Genomic DNA, 18,578 nt, shown 5'->3' on the forward strand with positions numbered 1-18,578 from the left:
AGTGTGGTATGAGCACAATCTGACCCCGCATCTTCAGCCGACAGCAGTGTCACAATCTGACCTTGCATCTGCGGGGGACAGGAGTGTGGTATGAGCACAATCTGACCTGGCATTTGGGTGGAAAGGAGTGTTGTATGAGCACAATCTGACCTCAAATCTGCGAAGGGCAGGAGTGTGGTATGAGCACAATTTGACCTCGCATCTGGGGGGACAGGAATGCAGTATGAGAACAATCTACCCTCGCATCTGGGGTGACAGGAGTGCAGTATGAGCACAATCTGACCTCGCATCTGGGGGGACAGGAGTGTGGTATGAGCACAATCTGTCCCCGCATCTGTGGGCGATAGGAGTATGGTATGAGCACAATCTGACCTCGCATCTGCGGGGGACAGGAGTGTGGTATGAGCACAATATGACCTTGAATCTACAGGGGACAGGAGTGTGTATGAGCACAATCTGACCTCGCATCTACAAAGGGCAGAAGTGTGGTATGAGCACAATCTGACCCCGCATCTGGGAGAAAGGAGAGTGGTATGAGCACAATCTGATCTCGCATCTGGGGAGACAGGAGTGCGGTATGACCACAATCTAACTGAGCATCTGCGGGGGCAGGAGTGTGGTATGAGCACAATCTGACCTCACATCTGCGGGGGACAGGAGTGTGGTATGAGCACAATCTGACCTCGCATATGGGGGGAGGGGAGTGTGGTATGAGCACAATCTGACCTCGAATCTGCAAAGGGCAGGAGTCTGGTATGAGCACAATCTGACCTCGCATCTGGGGGAAAGGAGTGTGGTATGAGCACAATCTGACTTAGCATCTGGGGGACAGGAGTGTAGAATGAGCACAATCTGACCTCACATCTGGGAGAAATAAGTGTGGTTGAGCTCAATCTAACCTCGCATCTGGGGGGACAGGAGTGCGGTATGACCACAATCTGTTTCTGCATCTGTGGGGACAACACTCGGCATTTAACATTATCATAGGCTTGTTCAGTCGGGCTGTTGTTTTATTGAGACAATGTGAGGGGCGGGTCTCAAAGGTGGTATCACTTTGAGCAGCATTGGCATCATTCTGAAGAGATGAAAGCCTCGGTGCTCGTGACATTGACAGGATAATGACTCTGAGGTATTCTCTGAGGTATTAGGAATCTCGATGCTGGTGTCATTGTGGGAACCTTGGTGCACATGACAATGAGAAACCTGGCACCACTGGCCCTGGCATCACTGGCCCTGCAATCAATGAGTGTGAATGGGAGCAAAGCTAATTGTATTCTGAGAAGAAAATGACTGTGCTGCAGTCACTGTGAAAAGAAGAGATGGGAGGTCAGGTGCTGGGGAAGCCACAATTAGAAGTGGGCTGTGAGGGCCCGGTGAAGAGACACAGAGATATCCACTGTTAAAAGGCTGAAAGCTTGTTACACATAGCACTATAAGGAGATTTTCACAGTTCTTGAAAGTAAGGGATGGACCTTGGCAGAAACATGAAATTGCAGCTCTAAAGCTTCTCAGTGAGTGACTAGCTCTGCGGCCAGGTTTATTTGCCTCACTTTCTGGGGCATCTAGCCTGCTATAAACAGGATTACCAGAGACAGAGTGCAAAGCAGAAATCTGAACTCGATAAATCCGTCATGCATGGACCTCGGAAACGTCAGAGCTCTGAAAATTGTTTCATTTCAAAAGAATTTTATTATTTTAAAGACGCAAATATGAAACATAAGATACAAGCAAAAGTGATACAATTGATATCAGACAATAAGGTAATAGATACATTAAAATAAAATTAAATAGTAGGAAAACAAATCATTGTCATTCATTAATCCGCAGACACCAGATAAATAAATTACTTAAGGAGGGACGACCCAAAATGATATCTGGCAAAGATATTTATCAAAAGTATCACCCACAGATGGCAAATTAGGGAGAAGAGGAAAGAGAAGAAAGGAAGAAAGAAAAGACGGAAAGAGTAGGAAAGAGAGGAGGAAAGAAAAAGAGAGACAGAGAGAAGAAAAGGAAGAGGAGGGGATTTCCAGAGGATTCACCCGACACACAAGACAACACTAACCAGACAAATCAAAGGGATATTGCTCCACCAACCCTTCAGAGGCCAACTCCATGTATGAATCTAAGGCTTTCCAAACACCAGCAGAAATAGAAGGGGATAGATGAGCATGGTCAACTGACGTATGAGCACTTCGAAGAAAGGAAACCCAAGCCCACCATGTATGGTAAGAGACGGACGAAAAGGATTTCCACTCCATGAGAATTACTTTGACTGCAATAGTTAATAAGAGGTCCAGCAACTGTAACTCCATGGGATCTAAAGGCAGAGGGACTGGGGCTGCCAACGGACCCAAAAGAATTAATGGAAAAGACAGTTGGAATTTGATGTTAAAGATGAGCATGAGGTGTTTGTGAACTAAATCCCAAAAGGGATGGAGAAGGGAACAATCAAGGAACATATGCTGAAAATCGCCTGGTAGAAGCCCACAACTCCAACACAAATTGTCTTCTTTGAGATTAAGTGAATACAGACGAATGGGAGTCCAGTGAAGAAGATTAATAGAGAAAAACTTAGACTGCGTTAGAGAGGGGGCAATTTTGTTACGCAGAGAAAATTTACCAATATCTTGCCAGGTATCAGAAGAGATATGAGCAGTAACACTATGATCAAAATGATGTAACCATTTTTGCTGTGTGACAGTTTGGGAAGGGAGTATAAAGGACGATAAAAATTTGTAAATCCGAGACGCAACATGACCAGTCCTGATCCAAAGCAGAAAAAGCGTAATCATAGGGGAAGAAGGATGAAGGTGTACTTTAGCAAGCGCAACCTTAATCTTAAGAAAAGTATAAAAATCTAAATTAGATAAAGAGAATTGTTGAGCAAGGGATGAGAAAGGGGAAGGGTCATTGTTGGAATCATAGAGATGTTTAACAAGTGAGACACCTTTCCCAGCCCAGTAAGACATCAACTCAGGGTCAATATTAATTTTGATTTTAGAATTGCGCCAAATAGACGACCATCTAGTTTTATGCATTGGAATTGCTACTCTCTTATCAACCTTACGAACCGCAGCAATAGTGTCTAAAATAATAGAGCGAGAGAATGGAATAGAAAGGGTGTTCGTGGTTAAAAAAGATGCAGTCGGCAGTGGGGAGGCCAGTTCCTGTTCTATTGTCAACCATGCTGGAACATGAATAGACGGAGAAGAAAACCAAAGGGCACCCTGGGACGCCAGAAAAGCAGTTTGATACTTCCCCCAATCAGGAAAATTACAGCCACCCATATCATAAGATTTCCGTAAAAATGTATAAGCAATCCTAGCCCTTCTATCATTCCATAAAAATTTAGAAGTAAGCAAATCAATTTCATGAAAGAAGGAATCAGAAAGCCTTACTGGAAGCATAGAGGAAACAAAGTTAATAATAGGAGTGATCATCATTTTAAGAGTCTGCATTCGGCCCCAGCAAGAAATATGCTTCGGAGACCAATTTTCTAAAAGACGTCTCACCTTAAGAATAGTTTGGGATTCATTATAAGTAGCCGTAGCATATAGGGTGGAACAAAAATAGATACCCAGATATTTTAGCTGTTTAGATTGCCATTTAAAGCCCGCCGAACCCATATGAGAGGAGAAGCAGTAAGCATTTAAAGGAAACATCTCTGTCTTATCTTTGTTCAGAGTGTATCCTGAAACTTTTGAAAAAAGAGAAATCGTATCCGAAATAGCAGGGATGGCCAGTGCAATATCATCAGAAAAAATGAGAACATCATCTGCATATGCAGCTGTTTTAATCTGCTGAGACCCAAAAGAGAACCCCTTAATATCTGGATGCGAGTCAATCAACCTAAGGAGAGGATCAATGGACAACAAAAATAAGAGAGGGGACAAAGGACACCCTTGTCTAGTGCCCTGACAAAGGTTAAAAAAGGAAGACGTAGCACCATTCACCCGTATGTTAGCCCTAGGTCGGGAGTAAAGAGACATAACCATACGAATAAAGGAATCACCAAGATTATGTGCACATAGAACAGCTCTTAAAAAAGGCCAAGAGACCTTATCAAAGGCCTTTTCAGCGTCAAGGGCCAAGGCCGCCGCCGGAAGATTAGAACGTTTGGCGGCACCAAGAATATGACAAAAAGTACGAATATTATCACGTGCAAGACGCCCTTTTACGAAACCTGTTTGGGAGGGATGAACCAAATGAGGAATAAAGGACTCTAAGCGTTTAGCTAAGATTTTAGCAAAGATCTTAGCTTCCATATTAAGAAGGGAAATGGGACGAAAATTTTTGGGATCTGCGTGATCCTTCCCTTCTTTGGGGATAACTACAATAGTAGCATCAGCCGCGGAACCAGACACAGAACCATCCTTAATAAAAGCATCAAAAACGGATTGGAGTTTCGGGACAAGCACGGGAATAAAGGTTTTATAAAACGCAATAGGATATCCATCAGGACCAGGAGCTTTGCCAGACCGAGTAGCTTTAATCGCGGAAATGATTTCATCAGAAGTAATCGGACAATTTAATGAGTGATTATCTTCCTCCGAAACAACTTTCAAAGGAACCGACTTCAAGAACTCCTGACATTGTTCAAAAGAAGCTTGAGCAGACGGGGTATATAGATTATTATAAAAATCGCGGAAAACCTCAAGAATTTCTGCAGTTTGAAATTTTTTCTTACCAAGCTGGTCAGTAATAGAGGGAATTTGGAAAGTATTACAAGAAGATTCCTGAAACTTTAAAGTGGCTGCAAGAATCTTGCCCGCACGATTTTTTAACAGCAGTCTCTTAGATTTCTGAGCCTGCAGGCCAATATGAGCTCTCTTAGTGACTATAGTATTGTACGAATACTTTAAATTCTTAATAGATTGGAGGCAGGTCTTATCCTGAGAATGTCGAAAAAGGGATTCCTGACGTTTGATTTCATCTGCTAAGTCCGTGAGTTCCTTTTTAATGGCTGCGTTTCTCCTTGACATACATTTAATGACCTGACCACGGAAAGGACATTTAAAAGAGTCCCAAAGAACAACAGGGGAACTGACTGACCCAACATTCTCAATAAAAAAAGTCTCAATGTCATTGGAAAACTCTCGCACCAGGGACTCATCATGTAAAATTTCTGTGTTTAGTCTCCATGAACGAGCTCGTGCCCTAGGGACAAAGCACGTAAGAGTAAAGGTCACTGCGGCATGGTCAGAAATTAAAATAGGGTGAATAAGCGGAGAAGAAGAAGATTGAACCAGAGAAGAGTGAACCAAAAGATAATCAATGCGTGAAAAGGACGAATGAGGGGAAGAAAAAAAGGAGAAGTCACTACCAATGGGATTATGAAGACGCCAAACATCCTGAAGATGGGTAAGAGAGCACATATTAATCATTTGTTTGTGTGCTTTAGGGGGACGAAAGTTAAAGGCAGAATTCCTATCCAAAATGGGATCCATTGGCAAGTTAAAGTCACCACCTACAATAAGATTACCAGAGTGAGGTGTATCATCGAGCTTTTTGGTGATCGCATTCCAAAAGGACGGGTCATCCTTGTTGGGGGCATAAATATTCATGACAAATAGGTCAGCATTACCATTGGACACCTTAGATAGTAACCAACGTCCCTCTGTATCCTGTTCAGAGGAAACGATAGATAATCCAGAGTGTTTAGACACTAAGGTAATTACCCCATTTCTTTTACCACAAGCATCTGAACAAGCAACATCAAAGACCCACTCTTTCTTCAGAAACAACGCCTCCTTGGCAGAGAGCTTTGTTTCCTGAAAAAGGACGAGATCCGAAGAAAGAGATTTACAGTAGTCCAAAATCTTTGCCCTTTTAACTGGGTGATTCAACCCTTTAACATTAAGGGAAAGTATATTTAGTCCAGACATGGAACCATTATCAGGAAAAAAAGATATTTCATATGTGACAAATGAAGTGCAACAACCATGAGAGCCAACCAGCAGACATCAACAGCCAACACAAAACAGGGTGAGACCAAAGAGGAAATCCGAAGAGAAAAAGGGAAAGAAGAGGAAAAAGAAAGCAAGAAAATACACAGAAAGAGAGAGAAAAGGGCCCATAAGGCAGGTCTGAAAAAGACCAAATTCATACAAGGGGGGACATGGGAAAAAGAGCGAGGGGCCAACAAGAGGAATAAGAACAACAGCATAAACAGCCCCAGAACAGTGCATAACTGATTATACATGTTTAAAAGAAAAACTATCTAAAAGCTAAGAACTGGAATTAATTGTAACATTTTGGAAGACAAAGCGAAATGAGAGACTATAAAGGCAACACGTTTGACCAAGTTAATATATAGGTATCAACTAAAATGAATCATAGAGAACGGTAAGAGCAGGAGAGAGAGAAAAAGAAAACAAGTGCAGGCAATAAGAGCTGGTGGAAAGTGAACTAAAAGGTAACAAAACTATTAGGTAGAGCCAGACCAAAGCGGACTCCATCAAGAGAAAAAGGAACAGAATGAAAAGAAAAGAAGAAATACATTCTAAAGCATACTATATGATACAATATGGGAAAAATAAGTGAAACATAATAAAAAACGGTATATAGTATCCTATCAATATAACAATCAATGAATCCCTACGGCAGCTAAATAAGAGAACTAATACTATATATAAATATGTAAAATCTATATACAAGCTTATAGATAACTGACCATGAGTAGATAAAGCCAAATACACACAAAATGGCAGAATAAAGTACGCTTGCCTAAGTAAGTGAACATGTAGGTAAAAGAGGGATAAATCTATCAAGTACAAAGCATCTATAGAAAACTAACCTACTCGAAAAAGATACTTAATAACACATTGTAAACAAACCAATCAGTGAAAAATCAATAAAGTAGGTATAACTAGCAACTATATGGACGACACAAAGTGACTCTAAATATAGCCATAAATAAACATCTAGTAAACATATATGATTAAAACATCTAGACAAACCATACAGCAACACGTTAATAAAGCAAAGGAAAAAAACAATGGCCTACTCCATAAATACGGGATAACAAGAGACAACCATGAGGCAAAAAGACCGACCACAAAAGGATAAGATAAACCAAATTTCACATCAAAAATCGACGCACATACCGAAGTCATACAACGGGATAAGAAAAGGACCAGGACCTAATACGTCGAGAGACAAACTGGGGAGGCAAGGAGTAACAGGACGACACGCGAACAGAAGTGAAGTCAAGCCATCAAGAGATGCTACCACAAAAAAACTTGAAAGGTTTATACAATAAAACTAACAACAATAAAGACCATTACACCATAACGATGACAAGGGAGCACCAAGAGACGACAAAGACACACCAAAACCAATGGACATAAAGACCACCGCGCAGATCTAAAAGCAACTAGACTTAATAGATCTGACAAAGAAGAAAAACAATGCAGTATGTATAACCGCATCAGGTGCCAGAAGAACCAGGAACATGTGAAGCCACCGTTTGAAGATCCATCTGCAACTCCATCTAATTATCCAGAAACGAGGCCAAATCAGCAGGTTCGTCAAAAATTCTCACACGACCTTTGAAAGTAATGCGGAATTTTGAAGGACCAGCAAAGGAGAAGGGGATATTCATCTCAGATAAGCGCTTCCGGAGATTAAGAAAGCCCTTCCTCCTTATCACCGTGTCCCTGGCAAAGTCTTGAGAAATTGAGATACGATGGCCATTCCAAGAAACAGCTCTAACCTTCCGCATATGAGCCAAAATCTGCTCTGTATGTTGATGACGCAGCGGTTTAAAAATGATCGCTCTTGGTTGCGTAGCGGACTTAGGGCGAAAGGTGGGGACACGGTGTGCCCGTTCCAGTTCAAAATCTTTATGGAAAGAAATTTGTAGTGTAGATGGAATCAATTGATAAAGAAACTCAATCATGGAAGATGCATCTTTCTCAACATCCTCTGGAAGACCAAAAATACGCAGATTGGATCTGCGATTACGATCCTCTTGTTCAGTGAGGTCTTTCCTCAATGCTGCCATGGAACGCTCTATCTGCGTGAGAGATCTAGAGTGCTTTAGCATGGTATCCTCTGCGCCACTAATCCGTGCTTCTGTACCTGAAACACGAAGGGAAAGGGCCTTGAAATCATTCCTGATGGCTAACACCTCCACCTGCAGCAAATCTGTGTTAGTCTTAGTAGACTGCGCAATTTCATAGACCTCATTAAGGCGCGTCAGGATGGACTCAAGAGTAGAATTAGTGTCTTTTGGAGCAGACTCAGGTGTGGGGGATACCTGCTTGGACCTCTTAAGAGATGCTTTAGAGTCCTTAACGTCTTTAGCATTCGGTGAAGGGGCCATATTCTCAGCCATAGGGCGGACCACCTCAACAGGACCAAAATACACCTCTTCAGATATAGTAAGAGCAAGAAATGCCAGGGGCTGAAAAACCCTTAATGTGCGATAGGAAAAACGGGCAGGAAGGAATAACGCACTTGCAGCAAAAAGAGCCGAACAGTGAATATGGCAGGCGAACACGGTCAGGGAAAAAAAAAAAAAAAAACCACCTCACAAAAAAATATCATGTACTGCAGGAGCAAGTAGGCACACACCGACTTCGAAAACAACCAATAGCAAGCATAGAGCAAAGAAACCTCACATAAGGAAGTGGCAGTGCGTCTGATGAATAGTATAATAGCAGAAACCTCAAAAAGTTCTCACAATGGGCAGCACTGCTATAGGCGGCAGAAAAAAAACAAAATAAGCACAAAAAAAAGTGAAAAAACGTCACCAGTTCCTGTATGACTCCATTCCTGACAGGATAGTCCAGTAGCGTCGTCGTGTAGAGGCGAGAGTAAAACTCCCTCAGAGAAGAAACAAAATGGCGGCCGCTCGTGAAACCATGGAGCGCCACCTTAAAATGCCGATATATGGACTCTGGCCACTTTCCACCACCAGAAAACTCCCTCGTAGCGTACACGGCAGCTTCACAGGCAAGATAACATCTTCTGCGCTGAGCGGGGCATTCCTCAGCGGCAGCAATGTCTCCGTCGGCCCTCGCTCTTTACGGAGCTCAAGCGCGATCCGCCATTTCGCAGCGGCGCGCAAGCCACGCCCCCTCTGAAAATTGTTTCTTCTTTAGCTGTTTCCTTTGGTGGACATCGTTGAAGAATGTTCAACTATTGATAAATACTGACACTTGTGAGTGGTCAGATCTGAAAATAAAGGCCCTGGAAGCTCTCATGAAGTGTTTTACTGTGCAGTGCTAGTGCCCACACACTTTTCAAAAACTAGTTATTCAGAGAGGAATATAAATGAGGGAAAGTGCAGCAGCACAGGGAAGATTAGAAAGATGCAGGAGTGAACAGAGATATTGGAATGGAGAGTAGAGAGATAGAGGGGAGATTGGCGAGTGCAAAGATGGAGGGAGAGGAGTAAAAAAAGAGGAGAGAATAGAAACATACAGGGGTGAAAATAATGGAAGAGATAATGGTTCAATGAAGAGGGAAAGGGGAGTGGATTGATATATGGTAGAGAGGTGCACGGCATAAGGAAAAGAAAAGATGTAGAGATACAGGGACCACTGCGGTGGGAGCCGTTTGTGTGGAGGGCGGGGACAAAATCACTCAAACACACAGCTGACTCCACTCTGATCGAGAGGGGGCGGAGCTATCCTTACGCTGTCCCATATCAACTGATGGGCCAGGGGACGCGCAGCGGAGCGAGAAGAGGCGGTTAGTGTCTTTGCTGCCGCTCGTGCTTAACGAAACGCGTCCTAAGCTGCTCAGTCTGCGACCTGGTTCTTAAATTGTGTTTAAGACATTTTAAAGATTTTTAACTAACTTACTTCTTGTATCTTCTTGCGCATTTGCACAGCACTTCCTGAAACTTTGTCCCCTGCTTTGGTCCACCATGGCGGGAGCCGTTTGTGTGGAGGGTGGGGACAAAATCACTCAAACGCACAGCTGACTCCACTCTGAGCTGAGAGGGGGCGGAGCTATCCTTACGCTCTCCCATATCAACTGATGGGCCAGCGGACATGCAGTGGACGCACACAGCGGGGGCGCCCTGGCGCGCCAAAGGCGCACCAAAGGCAAGCATGTCTGCACCCAGCCGTGTCCGGCCCGCATCCAGCGCCAGCCAGACTGCCCGTCTTCAACCAGCTACAAAAACGATACTGTCTAGGGAACACATCCTTGAGTTAAAGTCAAAAGGCGGTTCTAGACCAACCTGCATGGACCCTTGTACATTGGAACAGGAGCTACATGACCAGGGGTCATATTGCAAGTCCTGCTCCTTTGAATTCAACAAAGAGTTCCTAGGAAAGAGGTGTAAGGCCATTGAAGGGACCACACCCTCGGGATTACAGACCGCTAGTAACAGGTTAAATGTCAAAATAAAAGCCTGTTTAATTAACTGTAGATCTCTCCCCGAGCACGCGGATGATGTCTGGCTATTTCTAGAATCGAGTGCCTGGGATATCATCTTCCCTACAGAAACATGGCTGAGAGAGAGCTCTAACCCCGATATAATGTTGGCCATCCCTGAGGGCTATAAAATAGTTACAGAAAACCGAGTTGGCAATACATTAGGGAGTGGACTTGCTGTGATCATAAGAAGTGATTTGGAGATATCACACAAAAGGATCGAACACACTAACCTGATAGAAGCAATGTCCTTCAATATTACAATCTCCCCTACTCTCTCTATCGCGGGAATGCTGGTCTACAGACCACCTGGTTCTAAACCCGCTGAGCTATGGGAAATATGCGATCGGACCGCTGATCTCTCACTGAAATACGTGAACTTCATAGTCCTGGGTGACTTCAATATCCACCTGGACAAAAATCAATGTCCCTTGGCCTCCCAACTAGATGACACACTTAAAGGATTGAACCTCAATCAAATGATCTCTACGCCTACACATGTGGCAGGCCACATACTGGATCTCATATTTACGAACATCCCAACCGTAACAACGATCCCATTCCCCTCACATGGTCGGATCACAGTCTCATTCCATTCAATCTAACCACCACCATAAACCATAAACCTAGGAAACCTGAGCACGAAGTGAGAAGAAACTGGAGGAAAGTCACCCCCGAAGCAATTGGCCCGGCACTACTAAACACCTCCTTGTCATTTACCAGAGAACCTAACAGTGACACTGCAATTTTTAATCACTGGGTCACTTCTGCCCTGGACAAAATATCCCCTATGAAAGTTATGAAGCAGGCCAGGAATAAACCCTCTGCCCCTTGGTTTACGCCGGAACTCCGATCAGACAAAAGCTGCTGCAAGAAGCTTGAGCGGATCTGGCGAAAAATCTATCACACAGAGGCAAAAAATACTTGCAGAACAGCACTAAAACAATTCCACAGGCTAAAACGCAATTCCATAAAGGATCATATTGTCAACCAAATCAAATCATCAGGCAACTCAACGAAAGAAGTTTTTAGAATTGTCCAAGGGTTCATTAAAACAGGAACGATGAAAAGCAATATAGCCCCCTCTGCCACTCTTTGTGAAGATCTCTCGATCTTCTTCCAAGAGAAGATCCAAGACATCTAGGCTTAATTTACCGGGACTGAACTACCTAGCATACCATTGCCTTGCCCCTTCTCTGCAAACACATGGTCGGAATTTAGTCCTTTTAACCCTGATACCTCCCTCACGCAGTTGGAAAAAACAAAATCCGGTTCTCCAATTGATCCTGCCCAGCTAGGTTCTTCAAATTACTAGCCCCACTGCTCAACCCCTCATTAAACCTGCTATGGAACACATCTCTTAAATCAGGCATTTACCCGTCCATTTGGAAAACTGCACTCGTTCAACCTATCCTCAAGAAGGAGGATGCAGGTCCAGCAGTACTGAAAAACTTCAGACATATCCCCCTCCTGCCAGCACCAGCCAAGATCCTTGAGAAAGAAGTGCAGAAACAGCTATCCAATTTCCTAGAGTCTAACAAACTACTCCATGACTCTCAGTCCAGATTTAAATCTGGATATAGCACAGAGACAGCGCTGCTTGTAGTAGCTGAAACAGTCCGGGAGACTATGGATAAGGGTAGCTGTGCAATGCTGGTGCTGCTGGACCTGTCAGCGGCGTTTGATTAGGTGTCTCACAAGATCCTATTAGACAGACTCAGTCAGCTGGGAGTGTCAGGGACCATTTTAGCCTGGTTCAGCTCTTTCCTTGAGGGCTGGTCCCAGAGAATACGGTTGCATCCTCACGTTTCATCCCCTTGATTTGTGGAGTCCCTCAGGGCTCGGCCCTCAGCCCGACTCTTTATAATATTTATCTTGCCCCCCTTACCCCACTTATAGAGCAACACGGTGTAAGTGTTATCTCATACGCTGATGATACCCAGCTTGTGTTCTCCTTCAAAGATCACTCTGAGGCTGCATTTACAAACTTCAGGCAGTGCCTCATGGACATATCAGCCTGGATGACTAACAACTGTCTAAGGCTGAATACCGATAAAACTGAGGTACTATTTTTTAATCAGCCTTCCCCCCCACAATCTGCCCTATGGTGGCCTTCAAAGCTTAATCCTCCCCCTCTTCCTGTCTCCTTGGCCAGGAATCTAGGGTTCAAATTCGACACCACCCTCTCATGCAAGACCCAGATAGGACATGTTTCCTCATCCTGTTTCTGGAAAATGAAGGCAATACGGAGATTCCTCCATCTCCTACCTATGGACTGCAGGAAACAATAGTCCATGCGCTGATCACTTCGCAGCTGGACTACACCAATAGTTTATACTTGGGTCTGCCAGCCTACTTGATCAAGAAACTGTACAGAATGCAGCCGCTAGGCTTATCAGAAATGTCCCACTACGGCATCGCATTTCCCCTCACTTACGCAGTCTGCACTGGCTGCCCGGTAAAAGAAGAACAGAATTTAAGGCACTCACTCTTGCCTACAGAGCAGTCAACGACATTGGCCCTCACTATCAAAGTAAAAGACTCCGTAAATCCCACCAGACAAGGAACCTAAGGTCTAATCATCTTGAACTCCCAGTCACTCCCCGCCTCGCTAAGGCCAGGCTTGGAGGACGGTCCTGTCCCGTCAGAACCGCGCCCGAACACATCAGAAATGCCAACTCAGAATCTACCTTCCGAATATCCTTGAAGGCCTGGCTCTTTAGTCTGCCTTAGTACCCTGTGGCACCCGACAACGCACCCCACCCTTTCTGTCTCCGCTGCTAGCGCCGGGACACCTCCGTTGAGGCTAGCCGTGCGCTCTAGAAGCTACAAAATAAAATAATAAAGGAGAGAATATAGAGTTACAGGACACAACACAGGGCTACAGGGACAATCAAAAGACACAAGGAAGAATGTAGAGTGAATCAAAGGGGGTGAAGGAATACACAAGAGAAAATGATAGTGTAGAACATAGATAAGGTGGATGAAGCAAATAGGATGGAGAGATACGAGAGTAAAGAAATAAGGGGCATATTATCAAGAAACTGCGTTAAAATTATCGCCGCTTTAGCGGCAGAAAACTGCCGCTAAAGTGGCGATAATGGACTTGATAATATGCCGCAGAGAATTCCCATAGAAGCCCATGTTCTGGTGTGAACATGAGCTTCTATTGGAATTCTCAAGGGCATATTATCAAGCCCATTGTTGCCGCTTAAGCGGCAGTTTTCTGCCGCTAATGCGGGGATAAATTTAACACCGTGCTTGATAATATGCCCCCATATAGGTAGAGAAAAATGGAGAGAAGCATGCAATAATGGAAAGGGAGCGGAGAGGAGAAAATGATAGGATGCTTGTACGTGATTTAATTGGTAATGGATGTCTAAATGGAGAATGGAGCAGGGAGGGGAAGTGGAAAGATAGAAGGGAAGCGGGGAACAGTAGGAGGTGCAAGAGAGCCTGACATGGCGGGAAGGGGGCACGAAGATGCTCAGTAAGGGTGCAGGGATATGGGGGCCAAGGGGTAATAGCGCTCCTAAAATGGGTGCAGCAGATGTAATGGGTCTGGGACTGAGGGGCTCACTGTATCCCTATTTTGGGTGTTTTTTTGTTAAATGACCAGGGTGATAGGGGGGCATTGTTTTTACTTGCATTAAAGACCTTGGTACCCTTGCTATACCACTGCTGCATTCACACACACCCACATAAACGAACGCACACATATACTGCCCAAGTGTATGCTTCTTTCCAACACACATTAGGTGCATCACAGACTTCAATTGCATGTGCAAAACAGGTACAGTACAGTCGACAACAATGTAAGGTTGTCTCAAGCATGCAAACACCCACAACACTTAAAATAGGTACAGCTCATGAAGCAGCTGTAGGGGAAGTTTCAGTCCGTCACTTGACGTTCATTGAAGAAATAGACACTGTAGAGATGAGGTGGTCTAGTAGCTGGTGTGGGCGGAGCAGAGTGGGTGGAGGAAGGAAGGTATGGCCTGGGACAGGAAGGGGCGGAGAAAGGGGATAGCCAGGCAGTCGAGTGTAGGGCTATGCTGGTGTAAGGACTTGAGAATAAAGTGTCCTGAATAGAACCCTCCGTGTCTGTCCTTATTGATGCCCTTAGGACACGACAGCTGGCGACGAGGGTGGGATCGAGCTAGCTGCTCTCCCCGGAACATCAGCACACTAGCGAGTCCGGTGAAGGGCTGGTCAAGAAAACCAGCGGAAGCGCCGCCACTCGCGACACACCCGAAGCGTGTGGAAGCCCCGCAACAGAAAAGAACAGGATCGCGAGGCGCGCCCTGCCTGAGGAGAAGCCGGCACCAGGAACGGCAGGAAGGGAAGCGACGACGCTGACGCGCGCGTCCCCCGAGGCAGATTGGAGCAGTGAGCGCGAAGAGAGACCCCGCCCGCCTACCTGCTGCCGAACAGTGAGTGAAGCGGATGATGAGAGGGGCCGCCTGAGCAGCGCGCAGTCCTGAAATGAATGGAGTGAGAGCCCGGCACCACGTGTGGTATCTACGCGCGTTATTCAGCCGGCGGCCATCTTGAAGTCAGGCGGATTTCCAGACGCCCCATACAAGTAGACCCGGGCGGCCATTTTGAAGTCAGGCAAAGCTGAAATTTAAACAAGCACAGGCTAATACAAAAAAAAAAAAAAAAGGAAACGAGGAACATACCTGAATATAGCTTGCAAGATTCCACGTAGGATTCCCTGGGCCTGCTTTGCGCCGACGCTGCGCACATCGCACGTGCACCACGATGTCGAACCACGGATCCCCTGCTCAGTCTCCAGCGCGCCAGGATGCGAAGCCGATCATCATGGGGCTGTCGCACCTGCGCCCCCCAGAACCCTTAGCGCTCGTGGTTGGGAGCAGCATGGGCCCTCGCTGGGAAGAGTGGATTGAGGACTTTGAGGACTACATCAAGGGCTCGAAGGTGATAGGGGATGAAGATCAAATGATCGCACTTCGGAACCTCGTGGGCAAGGACATCAGCAAGATGATAAAGGAACTTCCTGCCGCAGACGCGGGAACGTATGCAAACGTGCGTGCAGCACTGGATCGGAAGTTTGTGCACAAGAAGAACGTAGATTACGAACGTTACGTGTTCCAAAGAGCGCGACAAGAAAAGGATGAGGTCATGGGCTCATACATCACAAGGCTGCGGCGACTGGCGCGTCACTGTGAATTCGACAAGTTCTCGACGGACGACGCCATACGCCTGCGGGTGATCGACGGTTGCCAGTCAGAGACGCTACGCAGGAAGCTACTAAAAAAGAGCCACACATTGGATGAAATAGAAGAGATCACAAGGCTCCATGATCAGACGGAAGAACAAGCCAAGACCATGGAGGCAGGACGCGTGGATCGCAAGGAGGCAGTGTGTCAAGTGCGCACCGACCGCCCTCGCCGGGGGTCGAAAGAACGGGAACGACAAGCACGGCCGCCATCGAGACACCCCCGTCGCTCTGGCCATCGGCGGCCTGACTCGGGGAAGAGAAGCCGGCGTCAAGACTATGGGAAGAAGGCGCCGTTGAGAAGATGCTACCGTTGTGGATACGACTTCCCACACATCGGGGCGTGCCCGGCCCTGGGACAGAAATGCCACAAGTGTGGTCGCAACAATCATTTTGAGACAATGTGCGGGGACTACCGCCGGGAGAAGGAAAAAGCCTCCACGAGGTCACCAAGAGGCGAGACGCGCCGCCATCACGCGCGTGCGGTACGAGACCGCCGGAAGTCCTCCTCCAAGTCCTCTCAGTCCAGCAGGGAGTCGCGGTCCTCACGGTGGTCTAGAAGGTCACCATCCAGAGACTCCGAATCACTTTCAAGTGAACATGAGTACTCCGTTGAATATGCCAACATGATCGCCGATCCAGACCAACTAAAAAAAATACCCTCGGCTGGACATCAGCGTTGGCACGCATCCTACGAAGTTCGTGATGGACAGTGGCGCATCCCTCAACTACATCCCAGTGACGGAATACAAAAAGATGAACCCTCGACCTCGGCTCAATCCCGCACATGTGCGTGTCTACACCTGGATGTCCAGGAAGCCACTCCCTTGCCTTGGGAAGTTTTCCACGACACTGAGGCATCAAACAACATCTATTCCGGCTGTAATTCACGTCATCGAGGGACCGGAAGCTGACTGTCTCCTCAGTCTCCCGACTGCTGAACGGCTGAAGTTGGTGGAAATCCTGTACCGCGTCACCAGTGACAATGACACCATTCACAAGTTCCCGAGGCTGTTCTCCGGACTCGGAAAAATGAACAGGGGCCAGATCCGCCTCCACATAAATGACCAGGTCCGCCCGGTTGCCCAACACCCGCGGAAGGTACCGTTCCACCTCCAGCAAGCGGTGGAGGAGGAGCTGCAGGATCTGCTGGACGCCGACATCATCGAACGGACAGAGGGCGCCACACCGTGGGTTTCTCCAGTCGTGATAGTACCGAAGAAAGGAACACCAGGGAAAGTACGACTCTGTGTGGACATGAGAATGCCCAATACCGCCATTGAGAGAGAGCGTCATCCGGGACCCCACTTAAGTGACATGATCGCCGCCCTCAATGGGGCGAGGGTGTTTTCCAAGCTGGACTTAAACAAAGGCTACCATCAGCTGGAACTACACGAGAGTTCCCGCTATATCACGACGTTTGCAACACATCTGGGGTTGTTCAGATACAAGAGACTGAACTTTGGCATTTCATCAGCCGCGGAAATATTCCAAGAAGCCATCCGGCAAACGATACATCACATCCCAAATACGCTGAACTACAGCGATGACATTCTCGTCTACGGGGCAACACTCCAAATCCACGACACGGCCTTAGACAGGGTCTGTCATGCTCTACTGGAAGCCAACCTCACACTCAACAGGGAGAAATGCGAGTTCCATCAGTCGCAACTGAAATTCTTTGGCCACATCTTTTCAGGAGCCGGAATGCAACCAGACCCTGACAAAGTGAGTACTCTGAACAGCACCAAGAGTCCACTTGACGTCAGTGACGTGCGGTCGTTCCTCGGCATGGCGAGTTACTGCTCAAGATATATTAAGGACTATGCCACCATCAGTCACCCACTTCGCACTCTCACCAAACAGGGGCAGGCATTTGAGTGGACCCCTGAATGCGAGCAAGCGTTCCAGGACATAAAGAAAGCTGTGGGCACAGTGGAAAGCCTGGCCTATTTCAGCCCGGATCGCAAGACCGAAATAACAGTGGACGCGAGCCCCGTCGGGCTGGGAGCCATCCTGGCTCAATATGACAAGGACACGGACCACCGCCACATTGTGGCGCACGCCAGCCGGAGCCTCTCCGACACGGAGAAGGCCTACTCCCAACCGGAAAAGGAGAGCCTTGCGGTCGTGTGGGCGTGTGAGCACTTTCACGTGTTCATCTACGGGAAGCATTTCACCATGGTAACAGACCACCAGGCGCTCGTCACAATCTATGGCAACCCCCGGACGACAGACACATTTTCCAAAGAGTCTGTGGAAAGTCAACAGTGCCTTCTGGAATATCTCCTCAATCGCCCTCAATGCCAATCCTGCCACATCAAATTTAAACTATATCCGTGCTTGCATCCAACAAAAACTCCCTTGGGCAGAAAAGCTGACATCAAAGTTGCAGTTTTCTGCTTCCTCCTGCAGCCTACACAGAGAGGCTGCTACCTTAGCACAGGCTGATTACAGCTGAGCATTTGGAGGTGATGGAATTAGTGAGTAGAACAAAGACCTGCTTAAAAGACGGCAAGTACATCATCATTGTCATTAGATTTGCAACACGCACTGCTTCTAGAAATGCTTACAACCACCAGCAGAAAATCGGTCACCACATGGATTAAAGCAAGCATGGCTTCAATGCCTTTCTAGAGCACCAGGAACCGTATTACGTAAAGTGCCTTGGGGGCACAATGGGAGTTTGTGCCTGCTTTGGACAGCCCTGGGGCACTTTGGTATTACAGAAGGGGCCGCAGACGCTTGTGCGGCCCCTTCTGGATTACCATTAGCGCTGGCGCACATAAAGCACCAGCGCTATTTTCAAGGAGGCATTCCCTCATTTGCGTGCCCCATGCAAATGAGGGAATCCCTTTGCTTCTGCGCCCACGCCGTATTACCGACACAGGCGTGATAGAGCAAGGTTTCATATAAAAGAGACTTGCTCGTATGCAATCCT

This window comes from Triturus cristatus, chromosome 3_2 (genome assembly GCF_964204655.1).
Source record: "Triturus cristatus chromosome 3_2, aTriCri1.1, whole genome shotgun sequence".
Taxonomy (NCBI): Eukaryota; Metazoa; Chordata; class Amphibia; order Caudata; family Salamandridae; genus Triturus; species Triturus cristatus.